The following is a 7,513-nucleotide window of genomic DNA, read 5'->3' on the forward strand; positions in this document are numbered from 1 at the left end:
AAGTACTGTTGAAAAAAAAGTTAATTTAACACGATTATCACGATTAACACTTAAACTCGGGCTTGATTTCTGATGAGGAATGTGTAGTAAACGTGTGGTCTGTTTGTTAGCAGCTAGCAAGCTAAGATATTTGTTATGGGATGTTTGAGCAGCGGGAGCTAAGTGGTGATGTCAGCTGGAAGGGTCTATTTTCAAAAGACTGTCTTTGGAAAGATGATTACAGAAAATGCTACTAGCTAACATATAGCAACTTGTGTAGCGAAATACAAAAATATATTTTACCCATACGTTTGTCATTGCTAAGACGTATTGAATGTTTATCAGTGTTTTTGCTGATTTTTTTTTTTTTTTAGTTGAATTTTATTTTATTTTTTTAATTATTAATTGTCTAGGTTTTGAGGAGGTAGCGGACCCAAGTGAGAGGAGGCAGAGCGAGGAGACAGAGGTAATTTCCAAGTCAAGTTAAGTCATCTTTATTTATATAGCGCTTACTCATACAAAAATAAGGTGGCGCACAAGGTGCAGAGAAGGAAACAACAAAAGTCCTAAATCCAAGGAAACTCAAATAGCATGACGAGGAATTGGCAAGCCATGGAAACAACAATACGTGGACTCAACAATGGACCAACAAAGACTCAAACAAAAACATGACAATAAATACACATAAACTAATTACACAACAAGTGACACCTGGACAGGACACATGTGGCTGAGGGACCTGATTGGCTGAACACAAGGCTGTGGGATGACAAGGACAGGTGTACATGATCACACTAAACGAGAGACACGACAAGAAACAAGGAAAACACAACTGAAATGATCATCAAAGACAAAACATAACATAAATCCAACCAAACCATGACAATTAATAAGCCATTATTAGAGATGCACTGATTTTCCGGCCGATCACCGATTCACGACCTTTTAAAAAGTCTGACCTGTCGATCTCAATTTTTGCCGATCCCGTTTTTTTTTTTTTTTTTTTTTTTTTTTTAATAAGTAGCAATCTTCAGTGTCCCAATCTTGTTTTATTGAAAAACATTGAACAATATATGTGAAACGTTGCGATCACGTCTCTGATCATCTGCTGAAAGGAGAATGATTCTGTTCTCTTTCATCTATAACTGCTTGAAGCATCAAAGACTATGCAGTTGGCGTTGTGCAACTGAATGGTTTGCTGACATTCTTTTATTTTGAAGGCTGGAATGTTAAAGGAAACTGATAAACTTGGTGGAAACCGACCAGCTTCTTGCCGTCTGTTGAACACACGCATATGAACAAAGTACGACAGGTGGAATGGAAAGATGTTGATTTGTTGTGATTGTATTGTATTGCTGTTAATGTTTTATGTTATGTTTGTTTTGTTGTGTTTCTGTAAGGCGCTTTGTGACAGCTAAGGCTGTTTGAAAGTGCTATCTATATAAATAAAGATGCCTTGACGACTTGACTTGACTTGACTTGACTTGAAATAATGCAAACAGTTTGTTTTAACTGCACATTAAGTATTTCTCTCAAATAAAAATAAAAGCCTATTAATCATCTCAGCAGAATAGGATACTTACAAGTGGATGGCACTGAAAGGGAGGAAGAAAACGGGGGCAAAGGTCAACAGCAACACATGGGCAATAAAAGCTTGGAGAGTTCCAATCAGATGTGACACGTCAAAGGTGGATGTCTGTGAGGTCACAATGAAAAACTGGGGGTGGACTACCCATACATACCCATTTTTTTTTTTTCTTCTTCAAAACAACTCGAATCATCTCGGTGAATTCATGAGTACTGAATTGCGAGTCTGCGGAGGTCCAATGCAGTCATATTCAGAAGTATTTTGATTCTGTTGTCGTGAAGAAGAGTAACATGGTGACGGACACGCACACTGGCGCCCCCTATTGACTCCCCAGTGAAACGTGGGACTGAAACGTACCGATCCATCCATTCATTTGTCATCTTAAGTAAACTAATGACTAGGTCCGTCTAAAACAAATATTGTGTAGCAGAAAAGCCAATACAATAGACCATGACCTAATCATGGCCATATCTACTGGATGTAAAGAAACATCTCACATTCAGTCGACCATTAATCTTGTTAGCTAATGATTGCAGCCAAGTCAAATAGTTGCGATAGGATCCTCCCCACAAGGGAGACTTTTTTTTCTTTCGTATTTCGAATGCCAATTAAGCATAAATATGGCGTGCACACCTTTAAATGCCTTGGGAATTAAAAATCAGCCTAATTTCAGGAAAAAGGGTTTGATTGTGTGTTTATAAATTCATATTTTAGAGGGAAAAGGTTGTTAAAGTGTGATTGCCACATAAAAAAATACTCTGACCTGAGAACCACTAAATTATACTCCGTTGCCACTCGTTGTTGGTTGTCAGTGTTGGAAGCAGATGTTGTTCAAGATAGCAAAAGCGCAGAGGAGCAGTTGAACCACACACGTGCGCGCGCACACGCACACATTCTTTGTTCGTGTCGGCTTCCTTGGGGCCCCTTTGAAGGATCAGAACAGAAGACAGGCTTGGACAAAAAAAAAACCCCAAAAAAAGACACTTGGCTTAGAATTCACTTGCACCTTAGGGATTGGAGCCCCATGCTCGGCTGCTTCATTGGTGACTTTGACTTTTTTTTTTTTTTTTTTTTTTTTTTTTTTTTAATTATGGCAGGAGCCACAATCTCAGTGCACACTACAGCATTTGCAATTGACGTCATGTTGTGTGAAGGCCTATATGGGCAACTGGCCCCTTGATTAACCCCCCCACTACTCAAATATATTTTTAAAATTGTATTTTACTTTTTTACTTTTTATTGCAGCCCGATCATATCTTACACCGACACCGGTAGGTGTACTGTAGTAGGCCCAATAATTTTTTGTGGGTTTGGAATGATATGCAGGACAAACGGTCCCTCAGTAATAGTAACATTATTCATTGAGCTGATTTATTTTCTTTTTCAAAAAGAGTTGTTGCAGTTTTGCTGTTCATCAGTTTTGTGCTGTCCTTGAATGTTCATTTTCATGCACGAGAGCGAGAGCCCTTCGCACTGGCAAAAAAAGAAGTCACAGTACGTGGCAATTTTGTTGTTTGCTTCCAACCCTTTGTTGTTGGTTTTGTGGATCTTTTATACAATAAGAAATAAAATGAAATACAGTATACTGTATTAAGTGCCTGCAATTGGCTGGCAACCAGTTCAGGGTGTGTCCCGCCTCCCGCCCGAAGCCAGCTGGGATAGGCTCCAGCACCCCCGCGACCCTTGTGAGGAGTAAACATTTAAGGGATGGATGGATGGATGGATGGATGGATGGATGGATGGATGGATGGATGGATGGATGGATGGATGGATTAAGTCCACATATTTTGCAAATATACTCGTATTTTTGTCCATGTCTAAAATGGCATTTTGACATCCATCTGGTTAGAAAATGTCTGGTCCTGTAGCACAGGTGATAAATTGTTAACTCCTCCAGCATTAAAATTACCCACTCACATGGTTCAGAACTGAAGTTGGGAAAAGCTGCATTCAGCAACTGCACCGAAAGATTCTGGATAGTTTTCACCAGCAGAGGGCAGCAAAAAACGACATTTGCATTTGTAGACTTCATTGGGATACAAAAAGCAGCCGGATTTTCACACGTGTGAGGGACGGCCGGTCTTGTAGATTTTTTTTCATTGATTAATGATTTGACCTTTATTTATCCAGGTACGATAATTGAAAGCATTTGCAAAGCCGAGCTAGCAAAAGGACTGCTTTTTATATAGTGCTTTAATTAGTAAAAGTGAACACATTTTTTTTTTAATGAATTAATTTATTCAGACTACTTCAGCACTCGATCCGATTTGCTACAGATTTTATAGCAATTTGAGCTTTGTTTTGTGTTTCCCTTTCAGTTGACAGTGAAGAATTACAGAGTTGGTCATTTTCAGTCTCTCGGGTTGTTTCCATACTTTTGTCCATGTTGTGTAACGGGCTGAGAATGATCATGAGACGGTGTTGGATGACAAAGTGTGGTATGATATGAAGGAGTCGTGATTTTCCACATAGGCCACGTGTAAAAGCTGTAATTGCTCCAAGAAGATTGTGGGACTGAGGCATGTTGCATATTCATGATGACACCAATGAAACATTTAGAAACGGAGATGTTTGCTAAACAAACTGCTCGTGGTTTCTCCTATTTTCTTTTTTCTTTTTCTGTGGATGGAACCTATCCCCATCTATTTACTGAAAAAGTCACCCATTAATCCAATTTTTGGTTTTGGGGCTCTTTCTGAAGCACCCTACGATGCCACAAGGTGGTGCCAAAGTCCTGCCTACATTAAAAAAAAAAAAAAGTATCACAGTCATTGGTCCAAAGTGCCTCACAGGTCTTGAGATTTGGTATAGGCGAGTGTAGGTCAGGGTTATTCTAGTTTTGGAATTTTTCATTTCAGTTAGTTTTGATTTCGTTTTGAGTTTTGTTTTTTACATTTAATTAGTTTTCAGGGTGGTTCTGTTAGTTTTTATTCGTTTTAATTATTTAATAAATGCTCCGTTCTACTTTGGTTTTAATTAGTTTCGGTATTAGTGTTAGTTTTAGTGTTTGTTTTTTTTATGTGTATTACTTGTGCGCAAATTCGCAATATTTAAAAAAAACACACCATGAGAGCGACATCATCTGAAGGTGCTTCTCAGAGTGTGTGGTGAAAGTTACAGCCGTCCCATATCGAATCAAATCGTAACTTCAATGAATCAAACGTAATGAAATAGTTCCTTTTTAAATTGTTCATCCTCGCACCATATATGTTCCAAGAATCACATTGAATTGTCTTTTGTGGAGAGATGCACACCCCAATATTCAATTTACTGTTAATTGCATTACATGCGACATTTAGACGACACCCTTAGAAGTAAAAGTGCTTGTTAGAACCTTTTTAGGCTCCCTAGCTTGTCCTCATAGAAGAATCCTTTATGGGGTCCTGTTAGAACCATTTCTGAAGGTTCCACCTGGAACCCTACAAAAGGGTTCTACTGAGAACATAATGGGTTATACCCAGAACCTTTTGTGTGAGGTTCCACCCAGAACCCTGTATGAGAAGTTCAACAAAGAACCCTTTAAGGTTTTCATCTAGATCTCACACAGGGAGTTCCACTGAGAACCCTCTTATGTTCCAAGAGTTTCATCCAGAACCTTCACAGCAAGTTCCACCGATAACCATATTGCATTTCAAGGGTTTCATCTAGAACCTTCACAGAAAGTTCCACTATGAAGTCTTTTATATTGCAAGATTTCATCTAGAACCTTCACAGAAAGTTCCACTACGAACTCTGTTATATTGCAAGATTTCATCTAGAACCCTCATCTAAAGTTCCACTGAGAACCCTTTTATACTACAAGGGTTTTTATCTAGAACCTTCACAGAGAGTTCCTCAAAGACTTCTTTATAGTGCAAGGGTTTCATCTAGAACCAACACAGTAAGTTATACTGAGAACCCTTTTATATTTCAAGGGTTTTATCTAGAACCTGCAGAGACTTTTTTTTATATGGGTTTTTTTTATTAAAGAGGCTGTCTGCCGCATTCACTCAGGAAAATGCACTTTTTAAATACAGGATGTACACACTTTAACTTTCTGTCAGTCTACACATCTGTTTTTTTTTAATCTTTTGTGGTAATTTCATCCTAAACCCCCACCTCCCCAGCCTGTATTTTGCCATTTTGTGTTTGTTTTGTAAACAGTGAGACGTTTCAGTGGAAAGACAGTGTTTACAACCCCCCAGCCAATCGCAGAGCGGGGGGGGGTTTGCAAACGGGGCCGGGCGAACGTGTCAGCTGCGTGACGTCACTCCCGCGGCAATTTGAAAGCACGCACGGATTTTTTTTTTTCACTCACTCACTCACTCACTCACTCACTCACTCACTCACTCACTCACTCACTCACTCACTCACTCACTCACTCACTCACAGAAGCTTACGTGTGTGAATTTTTTTTTTTTTAGTTTGGTTTGATGGTAAGGATCTTCTAATATCCTGTATTTCCAACAGCCCTTGAAGAACCCCTTCTTCCAAAAAGAGTTCTCTGTATTGAAACGGTTCTTACAGGAAACCTGATCCTGAAAAGAACCCTTGATGATTTATTTATTTATTTATTTATTTATTTATTTTCCAAAAACGGGTTCCCCGGAAGCCCATAGTTCCTCTAGATAGATAGAACCTCTGCCCTTCATGAAGAACCCTTTTGGAACCCTTACTTCTCAGCATGTACTTACTCGTTTGAATTATACTCACCTGTTGCCTACTTTTATTTGTACTTGTACGTATTTTGTACTTTGAATCCTATTTTTCATCTGGATGGTGGTATTTTATCTTTAATCTAGTTATTATTTTTCTTATTTTGAAAAGGTAATGTTTATAAAATAAATACTGATTAACATCGACTGATATGAAAGACTTGCATTGTGATAACATTTTCAGCTGTATTATAGTCCTATTTTCATTTTAACAGTTTTCCATTATATGTCAAACTGTGCACTGTTGCACTTTTGTAGTTATATTATTAATGAAACAACAAGATCTGTAAATATTGAATATTTGTAATATGCCATATTTAATAATATACAGTATTTTTACATAGAAAATGTTTAATATTAATATTGGATGCATGTGTTTCATGCATCTAACTGGTGTCTTTTTTTATTATTATTTGAAAGTAAATATTTTTGAGCGAAGAAACACTTTCAAATGCACACAGATGTATTATTATTATTATTATTATTATTATTATTATTATTATTATTATTATTATTATTATTTTAACTGTAAGCACATGTCTAACATTCGCAAAAACAAAACAAACCGTGTGACAGTGTCTTAAAAATACATCTAGTTATGATTTATTATAGTGTGCTCATGCCCAATGTCTCAATAGAAATACATGCATTGCAGTGGATGGGCGGGACAATGAGTTTGACTGCTAACATTCGGAAGCTGGCTGCCACTGTGCCACATGATATCATCCGCTCCTTTCTTTCTGCTCGCCTCTCTTCATGATTAACCAGACTCATCAACCTCCGTGCTCTGTTGTTTCCTGTTACTTGGTTACCAGTCGCCGCGATTTGCCGGGCCGTTTGTGTTTCCATGGCGACCGTGCCCATTCTGTCGTCTCCCCATGGCCCGTAGGCACCCCGGTCGGCCGGCGGGACCTTGACCCGCGGCTCGCCGGCTGCCTGGCCTCCGTGCCTCACGGTTCCGCCGGGCTGTCAATGCGCGTTGGCGTCGTCCACACTGGCACCCTCGCTCGCACGGCAGCTCGTGGCGGGCCCGGTTGCGCTCCACTGGCCACACAAATTCACATTTGATCAATTTGCACTCAACTTGCACTCTCTGCGCTGGTCATGTTGTACACGATTTGACCACTTAGGGGCAGTGTGGTTCCGCGTGTTCAAATACACTGCTGCCACATTAAAGAGTAGAAGAAAAAAGTCCCGAACACGTCATGTCAATACAAGTTGTTTTTTTTGTTTGTTTGTTTGTTTTTTGTAG

Source organism: Festucalex cinctus, chromosome 2, assembly GCF_051991245.1.
Source record: "Festucalex cinctus isolate MCC-2025b chromosome 2, RoL_Fcin_1.0, whole genome shotgun sequence".
NCBI lineage: Eukaryota > Metazoa > Chordata > Actinopteri > Syngnathiformes > Syngnathidae > Festucalex > Festucalex cinctus.